We start from the raw sequence: 16741 nt of genomic DNA, 5'->3' as shown, positions 1-16741 counted from the left end.
TTTTATGGAGATAGAAAAATGGCTAAAATAATAGATAGTCTTACTTTATTTGGATATTTTGAGAAATGTTTCTTCAATATTCTCAATACTACTGTGTTTCTTTCAGCATAGACTTCAACTGTATTTCTTGGTTTATTCCAACCATGCTTGTTGCCTCAGGGATCTGGGATCATCAGATAAGCACAGAAATTTGAGGGCCACTGAAAAGGCAAATGAATTCACATGCTTTCTGGTATGTTAAAACTGTTCAGAATTTTATTATAAAATATAATGAAGAAAATAGATTAAACAAACTTTTCCTCTAGAATGGGCAGAAGCACTTAAGACAGAACAAATAAGCAGCAGAGAATGTGGCAGAGAGAGAGAGAGAGAGAGAGGGAGAGAGAGAGAGAGAGAGAGAGAGAGAGAGAGAGAGAGAGAGAGAGAGAGAGAGGTAAAGTGATTGGGATAAGGATAAGGAACAGTCAAGCAGAGTTGACTGGGACAGAATGTTGACTGGAGCAGAGGTCCAGCTCAGGTTTTATAGCCTTGCTAGTTATCTGGGCACTGAGAGCAAAAGGGGAATTCCCTTATGTGACAGGAATTAGGTAGAGGATTGATGACTGGAGAGATTAGGATACAAATTTTACATTAAACAATGAAACATTGAGACTCAGTTTACATCTCAAGAGCAGGGAACCTCTACCCATTTAACAAGATTTAACAACATTGAAGATTACAGAATTTTGTTTCTGCTACATCCATAATTCTTTCATAATTTTCTGTATCATTTACCTGCATCATATTGGCAAACTATTTTCTCTAGTGTCATTTTACATCCTTAGTTTAATATATCACAGAATGTTAAAGTTCAAAGTTGATGGATCAGCTATCTTTAATGGAGAAAAGTTCATTATAGAAATTTTAACTTTTTTGTATAGTTCCCTTTTTTTATTTCCAAAATTCAAAGTTTGCAAAATGATTCAACTCCCTTATATATTTTTCCCACTGATGTTTCTCATGTTTTAATGAGGTAATGTTCATAATCTTCCACTAACCTTATCCACATTTTTGTCAAGTTTATATTCCAAAATATTACTGCCTTTAGCTCCCCTACCACTCTGCTCAAAAAGTTCAATGTTTGCCAGTTGAGGCAGTTTCTAAGCTTCTTTGAACTCATTGTTGTTGATTATTTAAATTAGTTAAATTTCCAGAAGAAATGATGGGAGTAAATGTTGATATCAGCTCATTAATGCAACTCAGAAATTTCTACTTCAACAGTTTAAATGGATCAAAAATGGAATTGAGTCAGTTGTTTTCAATATCTTCATTTCAACATTATCTTTTTATCCAATTTGACTTTGATATTGTACTTTTCACTAACATGACTATGAAATACAGAAGAATAACTCAGAAATGATGCCCACATCAAACAGGCACTCATTTCCTATGTTAGAATGTAATTTTTGTGAAAGTTACTTCTAACTGTCTGGTACCTCAATATAAGTTTCTTTTGCTCTTTTAATTCTCTTTTGATATTCTCACTTAGTGGGTTTACTAAGGTGAAAGTAGAACCTTCTGGGCTCTGACTCTGAGTTCCCTAGAGAGAACACTTCCCCCTTCTCCTGCTCCTTCTCCTCCTTTGGAATGATGGCCAACAATTGGATGCCTTCACTGTCTTCTCCAGTATCACCATATGCCCTTGGTTTGCTAAAACTTGTTTGCTCTTCTATCATCTTTCCACCCTTACAAATTTGGGAAGGAAAATCCAGCTTTCAATATGACTCCATCTTTTCCATCTCCCTTTTTCCCTTTGTCTACCTAAATTTAAAATAGTGCAGTAGGACTTAGACCTATTGCAGCTCCTATGTTTTCTGAACAACCTGAGTGTTCTTGGGCCTGGAGGTCTTCTGAACTTCACTGGAAACTCTTCATTGGAAAGTGAAAATGAAATGGCATCACCTGTGGATTTTAAAATCTATATGGAACAAGCATGTAGGGCTACTGAAAAATTTGATTGCATTTACTATGACACTTCATAAAAGGAAAAGGGTTGATGAATAGATTATACTTGAACAGTATCACTTTGATTTGGATTTGAAATACTATTTCTAGACTAGATATCTTGAATGAGTTTTTTGAGATGTCTTCTAGTGAGTTCCATATCAGCCTGTTAGATTTCCAACCTGTTCACAAGCAAGTTACGCAGAGCCAAACCACCATTCTTGTGATCTGTGGAACGGTGAAGTTTGATGGAAATAAATCATGCTATTTCAACTAGAACTTTCTGTTGGTACATCCAAAACTATATGGAAGATTATAATTGATTACCTCTGCTTTCAGAATTTATCTACTCAGTATTGGCAAAAAATAAAATCAAAAATATTTGAAATGTCTTCATTTTTCTCTTGTTACATTGATTGTTGAACTGTGAAAAGTGCCAAGGTTGATGTACCTTTAAAAATGTAGATTCTCTCATCAGCAACTTTTGCAATTGCCCTTAAGAGCAGTGGAATTTTATTTTTATGTAATATACCTTTTTATATAATATGCCTCTGATAATAAAGTTCTGAGCTTGTTACTTTGGCCAAAGATGACTTTATAAAGAGAATTTTTATAAACCTGAATGTCTGAAAACTGAAATTCTTTGTTCCTATAGTGAATCTTGGACACTGCTATTAGCTCAGCATAATACCATAGAAGATATTTTCTGCAGTCTATACATTTAATCTAAAAGTACTTGCAGGCTTTCAGTAAGCACTTAAAAACTACATTAATCAGAACAATAAAAACACTGCTTATTTAAAAAGAAAGAAAAGAAAGAAAGTAGAAGCCTTCTAAGTGCTTGACACTTTCCTATCTCCAAAATAAGTATTTGAGTTCCCAATGACACTCTCAAAAAGTGAAAGCAAATTGCAAACTGATAACAAGAATATTCAAGAATTAAACTTCTTTCCTCCTTTTCTAGAACCTTAATCTCTTTTCTGTCTATGCTTAGATCCCAATGCCCACACTTCATTTTTTGGGAAAAGTATTTTCACAATTATCTTTCCAAATTATTGCCATCATCTACATTCCCAGAATGAAAGAAGCAATATCTGCTGTGTGGACCAGGTCAGATTATTTTTTTAATACTTTATAAGATTTAATTATGTCAGCTCCTTCTTCAGGCAGCTGATCAGCAGACAATATGATAAATTGAGAGGGATACTGTACCATACTAAATCAATGCTACATTTTGCTGACATACCTTTCTCCGCTATGAGTTCTTGTAACTGCTATCTCATCTACAATTGTCTTTTCTTATTTCAATTTTGAACATAAAGTGACTAGACCAGTCATAACTGGGTCCTGTCTACAAGATCTGGTAGTCTAGTTCTGAAGTCTTGACATACATTCTTTCAATTTCAACAAAACCACAAACTAATTGAGGTCAGCCAGAGTGGAGAATCCTCATCTATTCTTTCTTTGTGCTCTGCAAACTCTAAGGTGATATCTGGTTGAAATCGAAATTACGCAACTGTGAACTCGGAATCAGAGCTAACTTTTAGAATCAATTCTCTTATTGAAGTCATTTTAAAATCTTCCACAAGTTACCTAATTTCATAATATTCTTGGCATTGCTGAAGGGAATTTGCATTGGGATTCTCCTATGCTATTAAAAACTAAAAACACTATAATGTAATAAGTTCTATTTAATGAACCAACAAACAATTACTAATTACTAATTACTAAGTGCTTGTTACATGTTAGACATTGTTCTAAGTTTTAAGAATACAAAGGATTTTTTAAATACTTACTTTTATGGATATTAGTCTATTGTGATACTGAGACAGAATTGGTGTTTGAATGTGTGCATATTTATATGTATGTATGTATGTATGTATGTATGTATGTATAGATGTACACATACCAAACACACAAAAAGGTAGCTTCATGGCAAAGTGGATAGAGTACCCTGTCCTGAAATCAAGAAGACTCATTTTCTTGAATTCAGATCTGTCCTCAGATATTTACTAGATGTATGATCCTGGACAAGTCACTTTACCCAGTTTCTCTCAGTTTCCTCATCTGTTAAAAGAACTGAAGGAAATGATAAATCATTCAAGTATCTCTATAAAGAAAATGACTTAACAACAACAAAATGCACTCACACATAACGCACATACATATATGTATATATACACACATGCACATATGTTCGCACACATATTCTTTGCGTGGTTGATATTTTTAAAGAAACCTTGCCAGCAGGATTAAGTTATAGCATTAGATATACAACATTTAAGCTCACATATGAAACTTGTAGAGATTCCTTGAATTCATTTTAACATCTGTGCAAAATCCAAGAGAATTTTAATACAATGAACCCATTCTAAACTCTACGTATGTGAGTCAGTGAGAGATACTGTGTACCATATCTTTTGCTGGCCCACTTTTGAAGACTTGGATTAGAATATGTATAAGATCCCTTGAGTTCTTAAAATATGTTATACTAATCCAAGACTCGAGGAACCTTAAGACTCAGAACTAAATTTTATTGTTTACATAGTTCATATTTTTAAAGAAACCTTGACAGCAAGATTAAGTTGTAGCATTACATATACATCATTTAAGCTCATATATGAAACTTGTACATGTTCAAAATACATGATATAGATACAAGAAACCTAAGAGGGAAGTCATCAATAATCATGAAGTTTATTGTTTGTTTGTTCATTTATTTTGTTTTCTTTTTTATTTGTTTTTGTAGAATGAGGTATTTGAATTAAGACTTGAAGGAAACCAGCAAATCTCATAGCTGAAGATAAGAAAGAAGACTATTATAGGCAAGAAGACAGCCAGTAAATAAGTATAGAATGTGGAGATAGAGGTTTATATGATCTAGAGGCAGGAAAACCTAAGTTCAAATCCTTCCTTAGACACTTACTAGCTTTGTGAACTTAGGCAAATCTTTTTATTTTTTATTTTTTTAATTGTTTTAACTTTTTAAAGGCAATGGGGTTAAGTGACTTGCCCAAGGCCACCCAGCTAGGCCTCTGAAGCAAGATTCAAATCCAGGTCCTTCTGACTCCAAGGCCAGTGCTCTATCCACTGTGTCACCTAGCTTCCCCAAAAATCTTTTAAACTCTCTTGACCTCACTTTTTTCCTTAGTAAAATGGGGAGAATAATAGCATCTACTTCCCAGATTTGTTGTGGCAATAAAATTGTTTTATTTGTAAATTGCTTAACAAACCTTAAGTGCTTTTGAACCCTAATTACCATTCTATCTTCTTATCTATATCTACCATTCTGTCTTATCTTATCTATTCTTCTCCCTTTTTCTTCTTCTTCCAGGTAGTAGGCTTCTATATAGATCGACAAAGATTATGTGATAGTTATAATAGTAAGATGACTAGAAAGATAGATTTTCTAAAGAGCTTTAAAATGGCAAAAAATGGTATTTATGTTTGATCCTAGAGCCAATAGGGAAGGCACAAAAAAGGGATAGATCTGCACTTTGAGAAATTCATGTGAATAGGTATGTGAATAGGGCACTGGAGTGAAGAGAGTGTTTTATAACTATGACTAGTTACGTAACTTATCTTATATCACATTAATTTGAGGAGACCAAAAGAAATCCTATCATTTTTAATTGAAAAGATTTGTCAGCTTGACTTAAATGTAATTAGAACTGTTTTAATTGCTTAATGCTTCAGCGTGTAGCTCATTTCTAAAATAGAGTACACAGAACTTTTGAATGCAAAAGGATTGATAACTTTCTAACTGGTATGTCTAATGTAACAGGACTTTGACATCCCATCACCTGAGATGGAGTTCCATACATGGATGTTTTCATTTTAGGTGATCTGGACATATTCCAAAGTCCTGTTGTACTAATGAATGTGAATAGTATTAGAAACTGTAAAAGGAACCAGAAAATAATAATACTCATTTGCCAAGAACATAGGCTATAGAAAACAGTAACAAAATCTTCAGTGGTCATTAAAGACTCAAAGGAGGGGTGGACAGAACCCTACTATCACTAATTATTAACTTCTTTGTATCAATACTTCACAGTTAATTACCTCCATTTGATGAAGAATCAGAAAGAGATTATAGACCTTCATCAAAAGTCAACCAGTTGCTAATGTTGAGATGAGGAAGGTCTCAGAGCATAGAGGAGAGAGCTCTTGGTTAGCAATCAAGACGTCTGACTTCTAGTATTGACTCTTCTAAAGGACTTGCTTAAACTCAATGTGCTTCAATTTCCTCCTCTGTAAAATGAGTGACTTGGATCAGAATAAGTGTAAGATCCCTTGAGTTCTTAAAATATGTTATACTAATCCAAGACTCAAGGAACCTTAAGACTCAGAATTAAATTATATTCTTTACATAGATGATATTTTTAAAGAAACCTTGGCAGAAGTTATAGCATTAGATATACATCATTTAAGCCTACATATGAAACTTGTAGAGATTCCTTGAATTCATTTTAACATCAGTGCAAAAGTCAAGAGAATTGTAGTACAATGAACCCATTCTAAACACTACATTTGTGAGCCAGTGAGAGATACTGTGTACCATATTTTTTGCTGGTCCACTTACAGAAAATGTTACTCTTATAGATACATATCACAATTTACATATATATATATATTAATGTTTAAGGTTGTTTATGAATAACTGGATTATTTGAAATGACATTAAAAGTTTGATCCAATAGTCTTTTAAGTTCATAGAATTTAGAACCAGATGAAGATCATCTTATTCAATGCTAATTTACAAATGAAGAAACTGAGGTCCACAAAAATTTCAGTAGACTGTCCTTAATCATGGGGTCAGCATTCAAACTGAAGTTGTCGTAAAAACAAACAAGCAAATAAAAGCCCCAATATCTATCCTACAAGATTAGGCCACTTTTCCCCTAAAAAGGAAAGAAACTATCCTTGACACTTAATAGGTCTAGGGTTCTAAGGCTCAAATTATTCTCATATTCCTCTTACCTAATGCACAAAAAAATCCAATTCAAGAATCCTTAAGGTTTTGATGGACTCCCTGCTACCTGAGTCAACACAACTGACCATCCCTGTCTTCATATGGAAATGAAAGGATATATATATATATATATATATATATATATGTCTATGCTCAGAAGAAATTATAAAAAGGGAAAAATCCTACATGTCCCAAAATATTTATTTCAGCTCTTTTTCTAGTGGCAAAAAAATGAAAATTGAGGGGATGCCCATTAATTGGGGAATGGCTAAACAAGTTATGGTACATAAGTATTATTGTTCTAAATGAAACTATAGATGGTCAAACTTTAGAGAAGCATGGAATGACTTATAGGATCTGATGCTGAGGAAAGGGAGTAGAACCAAAAGACTATGGTGTACCTCAACAACACTGTGAGATGAACAACCTTAATGGAAGCAGCTCCTCTCAGCAGTCCATTGAGCTAAAACAACTGTATTAGACTTGCTATGAACTATATTATCCCCATCCAGAGGAAGAAAATCAAAACAAAACAAAACTCACAAACCACCCCCCAAGCCTTCAGAATCTGATGAACACTTTATAAATGTTATTTCTTATGTGTTACTTTCCCTTAATCCTAATTCCTTATACCAAAAATTACTAATCTGAAAACATGTTTATCAAAATATGTATGCACAATGCTAATCTGACTGTTCATCACTAAGGGGAGGGGATTGTAAAGGGAGGGTGGAAGGAAATTTTGTAACTTAAAAAATAGTCATGTGCATATCAATAAAAACAAATAAAAATATTTTTTTTAAAAAAGAAAGGAACTATATTCAAATGAATCAATTCTGTATCTTTGCAGATCACCCTTCACAAGATATGCAAGTATATTTCTTTTGTGAAATATTATATGTTCTGTGAGTGTCCCATTTCGCTCTGTATTAATTTGAGTAAAATCCAAAGCAGAATACTAAACATCTTGAATACAACTCAAGTGAGCTTTCCTCTTCACCACCAGTCACAGCACCCTCCCCACCACCTAAGTCTCATTAAATACTTGTATATTCTTTTTTTTGTTTTATTATTATTTAAGGAAAAGGGGTTAAGTGACTTGCCCAAGCTAGGCAATTATTAAGTGTCTGAGATCAAATTTGAATTCAGGTCCTCCTGACTCCAGGACCGGTGCTTTATCCATTGTGCCACCTAGCTGTCCTTTATGTACTTGGATACTGCAGTAACATGGGTTTTTCTATATCACTAATTGTTAAATCTTTCCATTTCTTCATACATATATAATACATATATACATAAATTAAGGAATTTATTTTTATCTCTGCCTATAAACTCTTCACTTACAACTGATCAGCTCACTTCTGAACCTTTCTCATTCATCTTTTTCTCCCCCTCTCATTTAAATCTTTTGATCTACTGCTAAAATGAGGAATTTTGTCATTTTCTCATACAGGGGAGTTGCTTAACATAATTATCTGATATGATTCCTTTATTTTTGAAAATTTAATTCGATATGACATGACTGTATTCTATAAACTTTAATAGCGACAATTCAGTAATTACCTCAAATATATCATTTGCAATAATATAACTAAGCAACTGCAGCATGCTAATGAATTACTAACCCACATTTCAAAGAATTGGAAGATATGTTCTTCATAGCATTAAATTAGGTTCATCTTTTTCTGTCTTAAAAAAAACTTTAATGTGGAAATTCTAAAGAAAATTATAAATAATACTTTGCTAATATTTTTTTATTTTATTCCCTCTATAACTAAAATAATGAGTATGGTGAAGTATAAATTGAGTCACATTTAGCAAGATCCCAAGTTAACTAAATGAAACCTCCTTTCTGTTTGTAGTCAGTATTGCTGGACCTCATTACATCATTATGCTCCTAAGGATGACATTATATCAAGGATTATATGTGAGTGAGTCATTGCTATTAAGACTATCAATGTGGTCATCTTAAGATGGCTCTTCCTCAATAGGTAGTATTGTACTTATACCACTTTGTGTGTATGTTTGAAAAACATTTCATTTATTTTTTAACTAAATGGAATGGTACTTTTTAACAATCATTTTTTGCAAGGTTTTGAATTTTGCATTTTCCTCCTTCCCTCCCTTCCATCCACAATCTAACACAGGCTATACATGTGTAACCATGCTAAATATAGATCGATATTAATTATATTGTGAAAGAATCAAAATGTAAAAGAAAAAAGTGGAGATAAAAATAACATACCTAAGATAACTTTAAAAAAAACTGAAGATAGTAAGCTTTGATCTGCTTTTAAACTCCACAATTCCTTCTCTGCAAATGGATGGTATTTTCTATCACAAGTATTTAGAATTATTATACTGCTGAAATACATAAGTCAGTCATAGTTGATCATCACCCAATGTTGTTGTTAGTATGTATAATTATGTTCTTCTGGTTATGCTCACTTCACTCAGCATCAGTGCATCCAAGTCTTTCCAGGTAAATTTGAATTCCTATCCCTCATGATTTACTATAGGACATAACATTCATATACAATTTATACAGCTATTCTCCATCTGATGTGTGTCTCCTCATTTTCTAATTTTTGCCAAAACAAAAAGAGCTGCAATACATATTTTTGTACATGGGAGTTTTTGTACCTTTTTTGTGACCTCTTTGGAATACAGACCTAAAAATGGTATTTCTGGATCAAAAAAGTTTTATCACCCTTAGGGCATAATTCCATATTGCTCTCCAGAAGGCTTGGATCAGTTCACAACTCCACCAACAATGCATTATTGTCCTAGTTTTCCCATATCCTCTCAAAAATTGAACATTTTCTTTTTTTAGTCATATTAACCCATCTGGTAGGTGTGAGGACTGAAGTTGTTTTACTTGCATTTCTCTAATCAATTATGATTTAGAGCATTTTTTCATGTGGCTATAGATAGAATTTCTTAATCTGAGAATTGCCTTTTCACATCCTCTGACCATTTACCAATTGAGGAATGACTTATACTGTTATAAATTTAACCCATTTCTCCATATATTTTATGAATGAGTCCTTTATCAGAAACTTTAGTTGAAAAAAATGTTTCCCAATTTACTGTTTTGCTTTTAATCTTGGCTACATTGATTTTATTTGTGCAAAAACTTTTCAATTTAATATCTCAAAAGTATCCATCTTGCATTTTTAAAACATTATCTCTTCATTGGTCATAAACTGCTTAAACTACTCCCCTTTCCATAGATCTGATAGGTAAAAATATGGAACGTTTCATGAATTTGCATATCGTACTTGTGCAGAGGACATATGAATCTTTTCTATAACATTTCAATTTTTACTATATGAACTGCTGAAGTAAGTACTCTAGTGTGGTTGTAAGGATCTAAGTACTAGGATAAATCAACCAGATTCAATGTTTGCCAAACTTTCTGAAATGTTATTGAAGTTCAGATTCCAAGAATGTGGTTATTCTCTACAATGGGATGAATGAAATTATATATATATATATATATATATATATATATATATATATATATATATATTAATTACCAGGTTCAAGGTTAAATTTTGAAGATTTAAATAACAAAAGGAAAGTAGTTTTCAGGAAGACTGCATCATATAATGGGAGGGTGGATTTATAGAAAGGAGTGATTTGGTTTAGAAGTTATAAGAAATGATCAATGGAATCATGAAGCAATTAATTCATAATTTTTCCAAGAATAATTATATTGATTTTATTATTGTTCCAATAGCTAAAGGTATAAATGAATGGGAAGGGTGATTTAAGGAAGATTTTTAAAATTTTTTTATCATTTCAATTTTTATTCATATATATATATATATATTAGTTTTTTTGCAAGGCAAATGGGGTTAAATGGCTTGCCCAAGGCCACACAGCTAGGTAATTATTAAGTGTCTGCAGCCAGATTTGAACTCAGGTACTCCTGAATCCAGGGCCAGTGCTCTATCCACTCTGCCACCTAGCCGCCCCTATATTTTTAAATATGCAAAATTTTCTTCCACCTTCCCTTCCCAATCAACTCCCCTCAGTGGCAAAAAAAAGTAAGGTTAGCATTATATATACATAGTTTTGATAACTGTGCTTAAAGATTAGTCATTTTCGGTATGAGGAATCAGCATTAAGGGTAAGAGATAATTTTTATAAAGTGTTCAGATTCTGAAGGATTCTTTTTTGTTTTTTGTTTTTTTTTGTTTTGTTTTGCTTTGTTTTTCTTCCTCTTGATGGGGATAATATTGTCCTTAGCTGGTTGTCCTAGCTCTCTGAGGGGCTGAGGGGAGCTACTTTCCATCAAGGTTGATAATTTCACAATATTGTTTTTTAATGTGTAAATTGTTCTCTTGGTTCTGCTCCCTTCTCTCAGTATCAGATCCTGTAACTCATTCCATGCTTCTCTAGAGTATGACCACTTACGGTTTCTTATAGAACAATAGTGTTCCAAAGTATTCATGTACCCTAAGGTGTTTAGCCATTCCCCAATTGATGGGCATCCCCTCAAATTGCAAATCTTTTCCATTACAAAAAGAGCTGCTATGAATATTTTGGAACATGTGGAATTTTTCCTGTTTTTTATGATTTCTTCTGGATATATGCATACAATTGAAATTGCTGGGAAAAAGGGAATGAACATTGTTATTGCACTTTGGCCATTGTTCCATATCGCTTTCTACAATGGTTGGATCCATTCACAAATCTATCAGCCAGGCATTAATGTCCCAATCCTCCCACAACATAACCAGCATTGATCATTTTCCCTTTTTTCTTATCTTGGCCAAACTGATGCACCTGAGGAGATACTTCATACTTGTTTTAATTTGCTATTCTCTAATCAATCAAGATTTGGAGCAATTTTTTTCTAATGATTATATATAGCTTTAATTTCTTCATTTGAAAACTGTCTATTCACATCGTTTCATCATTTATCAATTGGGGAATGATTTGTAACCTTATAATTTGATGCAATTCTTGAAATATTTTAGAAATTAGACCTTTATCAGAACTCCTTGTTGAGAAGATAGTTTCCCACCTAGGTTTCTGCTTTGCTTTTAATTTTGGCATCATTGATTTTATTAGTTTAAAACTTTTTTAAATTAATATAGTCAAATCATTAACTTTGCAATTTATAATGTACTCTATTTCTTATTTGCTAAGAAATTTATCCCTTTTCCATAGATATAATAGAGTATTTCTTGGTCTATTAATTTATCTACTGTGTCACTCTTTCTGTCTAAATACTTTACCCATTTTGGCCTTATTTTGGTATAGGGTGTGAGTTGTGGGTCTATGCCTAGGTTTTGCCATACTATTTTCCAGTTTTCCAAACAATTTTTGTCAAATAAACTGTTCTTATCCCAGAAGCTAATGTCTTTGAATTTGCCAAACAGTAGATTGCTGTAGTGATTTACTGCTATTTCTTTTGAATCTATCCACATCCATTGATCCATTACTCTATTTCTTAACCAGTACTAGGCAGTTTTGATGACTGCCACTTTATAGCATAGTTTTAGGTCTGTTAGAGCTAGGCCACTTTCCTTTACATTTTTTTTCAAGTCCTTGCTATTCTTGACCTTTTCTTGCTCCAAATGAATTTTGCTACTATTTTTTCTACATCAGTAAAATAGTTATTTGACAGATTGATTGGTATGGCACTGAATATGTAATTTAATTTGGTTAGAACTGTCATTTCCATTTTATTAATTTCACCTAAACAAGATCAATTGACATTTTTCCAGTTATTTAGATTTGACTTTATTTGGGGTGAAAAAATCTTTATAATTGTTTTCATACAGTTTCTGGATTTTCTTGGGAGGTAGAATCCCAAGTATTTAACATTGTCTAAAGTAACTTTAAATGAAATTTCTCTTTCTATCTCTTGATCTTGGACTTTGTTGTTCATATATAGAAATGTTGACGATTTATGTTGATTTACTTTATATCCTGTTATTTTGATGAAATTGTCAGTTGTTTCACGGGATTTTTTAACATTGTACGGGAAACTAGGTGATACAGTGAATAAAGCACTCTTCCTGGAGTCAGGGGCTCAAGGAGTTTTTTAGATGATTTTCTTGGGTTCTCTAAATGCACCATCTTGTCATCTGCAAAGAGTGAAAGCTTTGCTTCCTCATTGCCAATTCTGATTCCTTCAATTTCTTTTCCTTCTCATATCACTACAGCTAGCATTTCTAATACTATTTTGAATAGTAAAGGTAATAAAGGGGCATCCTTATTTCAAATCTAATTGTACTGGAAATGCTTTGAATTTATTCCCATTACATATAATATTTGTTGATGGTTTTAGATAGATACTATTTATTTTTTAAGAAAGACTCCATTTATTCCTAAACTTTCCAGTGTTTTTAATAGTAAGGGAGGGTGTATTTTATCAAAGGCTTTTTCAGCATCTATTGAGATAATCATATGATTTCTGTCGGTTTTGTTATTGATATATTCAATTTTGTTGAGTGTTTCCTAATATTGAACCATCCTTGCCTACTTAGGATAAATCTTACCTGATCATGGTAAACTAATCTAGTAATAATTTGCTGTAATCTCAATGTTAAAACATTATTTAAAATTTTTACAACAGTGTTCACTAGGGAGATTGGTTTATAATTTTCTTTGTCTGTTTTGGTTCTTCCAATTTTAGATATCAGCACTATGTTGGTGTCATAAAAGGACTTTGGTAGAACTCTTATTTTTTAAAATAGTTTATGCAGAATGGGAATTAATTGATCCATAAATATTTGGTAGAATTCACTTGTAAATTCATCTGGACCTGGAGGCTTTTTCTTAGAGAGTTTATTGATGGTTTCTTCTAATTCTTTTTCTGAAATGGGGTTATTTAAGTAATTTATTTCCTCTTCTGTTAATCTGGGCAAATTATATTTTTGTAAATATTCATCCATTTCACTCAAGTTATCCAATTTGTTGGCATGCAGTTCAGCAAAATAGTTCTGAATTATCTTTTTAATTACTTCCTCATTGGTGGCTAGTTCATCCTTTTCATTTTTGATACTGGCAATTTGGTTTTCTGCTTTCTTTTTTTTTTAAATGAAGGTTAACCAAAGGTTTATTTTATTATCTTTTTCATAAAACCAATCCTTAGTTTTATTTATGAGATCATTGGTTTTCTTGCTTTCTATTTTATAAATCTCTACCTTGATTTTCAGAATTTTTAATTTGGTATTTAATTAGGGATCTTTAATTTGTTCTTTTTGTAGCTTCTTTAGTTCCATACCCAATTCATTGATCTCCTCTCTCTTTAAGTTATTCATATAGATATTCAAAGGTGCAAAGTTTCCCCTCAAAACTGCCTTGGCTGTATCCTTTAAATTTTGGTATGATGGCTCATTGGTATCATTTTCTTGGATATAAGTATTGATTATTTCTATTATTTACTGTTTAATCAACCCATTATTTAAGATAAAGTTATATAATTTCCAAATAGCTCCATGTAATTTTTACTGCATCATGGTCTGAGAAGTGTGTATTTTTTGTTTCTGCCTTTCTGCATTTGATTATCAGTTTTTTGTTCCCTAGTACTTGGTCAATTTTGGTATAGGTGACATGTACTGCCAAGATAAAGATATATTCTTTTGTATCCCCACTAAGTTTTCTCCAGCGGTCTATCATATTTAAGTTTTCTAAAATTTCATTCACCTTCTTAACTTCCTTCTTGTTTATTGTGTGGTTAGATTTATCCAGTTTAGAGAAAGGGAGATTGCAGTCCACCATTATTAAAGTTTTTCTGCCTATGTTTCCTTGTAATTTGCTTCACTTTTCCTATAGGAATTTAGATGCTATACCAATAGGTACATACATGTTGAGTAATGCTATAGCTTTGTTTACCTATGGTGACTTTTAATATTTAGATTCCTTCTTCATCCTTTTTAATGAGATCAATTTTTGCTTTTACTTTATCTGAGATCAGGATTGCCATCTTGATTTTTTTTAACTTCACCTGAGGCATCATATATTTTGCTCCAACCTTTTACCTTCATCCCATGTGTATTTCTCTGCTTCAAGTGTGTTTCTTGTAAAAAACATATTGTAGGATTGTTTTTTAATCCATTCATCTATCTGCTTTTGTTTTAAGGGGTAGTTTATCCCATTCATATTTACAGTTTGTTATTAATTCTGTATTTCACTCCATAATATCTTTCCTCATTTATATTTTTCTCTTTTCCTTCCTTCTATTTTTCCTTACCAAAATTTTACTCCCTTTTCTGATTGACTTTTCTTTTAAAATTTAACTTTCAGTTTATTTTCACTTATACCTTCATCTTTCCCTACCCTTTTTTCAACCCCTTCTGCCCTTATCTTTCCCTTTCTCCATCCCCACTTCCCTGTAGATTAGGATTGATTTTTGAACCCAAGAGGGAATGTATCTTATTCCCTCTCTGGTCAAATCCATTGAATAGAATTTACTCAAGGTTCACACCCTTCTTTCCCTCTAAAATTTTAAATCTTTGTGCCTCTTCATGTGGTATTATTTATCGCTCTAGAAGTATTACTTAGGTATCATCAATCACAGTTTGATTAGTTGATTGCTTGATAAGCTCATATTGTTATCAAAATATCATTGTAGATTGATTGCTTGATAAGCAGAAGTGTCTCAAAGTACATCAAATTATAACTATAATCATTTTTACCATATCCCCTTTTCAAGTACCCTCTAAGGACACACTATCCTCCTCATGAATCAAAGGTGCTCTTCCCCCCCAGGTCTATTTTCCTCTCACACTTTACCCTCTCCTCCCTCCCTTACCCCTTCCCAGGGTACTTAACCGCTTGTTAAGGGAAGCAAGGATTAAGTCAAAACCTAATCGAATTAACTAGAAGAATCTTAAAGATCTCTAAATACTGGGAGGCTCTGAAGATCTTACCTGAGAACTTTACAAATGATTGTAATTTAGTTTATGATGCCCTCATTAGAAAAAGTGCTAAGCTTCCTCAGCAAGGCAGAATTAAAGTATTATCAAAGTATAATGAGACACTTAAATTAAAAGTTTACACCCCTTGACTTAGCCTTACCAGATTTTAAATTATATTGTAAAGTATCAGTGATCAAAACTCTGGTATTGGCTAAGAAATAGAGTGGTGAATCAGTGGAATAGACTAGGTACAATAGCAGAAAATGATTATAGTTATCTGCTGTTTGATAAACCCAAAGAGCCCAGCTATTGGGATAAAAACTCTCTCTTTGATAATGACTGCTGGGAAAATTAGAAGTTAGTATGGAAGAAACTTAGGCCAACACCTCACACCATATACCAAGATAAGATCCAAATGGATACAGGATTTAGACATAAAAAGCAATATTATAAGCAAACTAGAAGATCAAGGAGCAGTTTACCTGTCAAATCTATGGAAAGGAAAGTAGTTTATGACCAAGGAAGAGATACAGAACATCATTAAAAAGAAACTAGATAATTTTGATTACATTAAATTGAAAGGTTTTTGCACAATCAAAAGCACTATAACCAAAATCAAAAGAAATGTAGTAAATTGGGAAACAAAACAATTTTATGACTAGTATTTATGACAATAAACTCATTTTTAAAATATACAGAGAACTGAGTCTAATTTTCTTTCTTTCTTTCATGTTTTTAAGGCTTTTGCAAGGCAACGGGGTAAAGTGACTTGCCCAAGGTCACACAGCTAGGTAATTATTAAATGCTTGAGGCCAGATTTGAACTCATGTACTCTTGACTCCACTGCTGGTGCTCTATCCACTGAGCCACCTAGCGGCCCCAGCTGAGTCTAAATTCCCAA

At 32.6% G+C, this 16741-nt stretch overlaps 1 non-coding gene across 1 annotated transcript; it reads right to left on the bottom strand.

Annotated features, from left to right (window-relative positions):
* Positions 1-10202: 10202 nt before the first annotated feature.
* Positions 10203-10310, bottom strand: LOC141515711 (U6 spliceosomal RNA). The gene has a single exon (XR_012476467.1). It is a non-coding gene; the product is annotated as a U6 spliceosomal RNA (small nuclear RNA).
* Positions 10311-16741: the final 6431 nt, after the last annotated feature.

The sequence above is a fragment of the Macrotis lagotis genome, chromosome 2 (genome assembly GCF_037893015.1).
Source record: "Macrotis lagotis isolate mMagLag1 chromosome 2, bilby.v1.9.chrom.fasta, whole genome shotgun sequence".
Lineage (NCBI taxonomy): Eukaryota > Metazoa > Chordata > Mammalia > Peramelemorphia > Peramelidae > Macrotis > Macrotis lagotis.
This window is presented reverse-complemented; position numbering and strand designations above follow the sequence as displayed.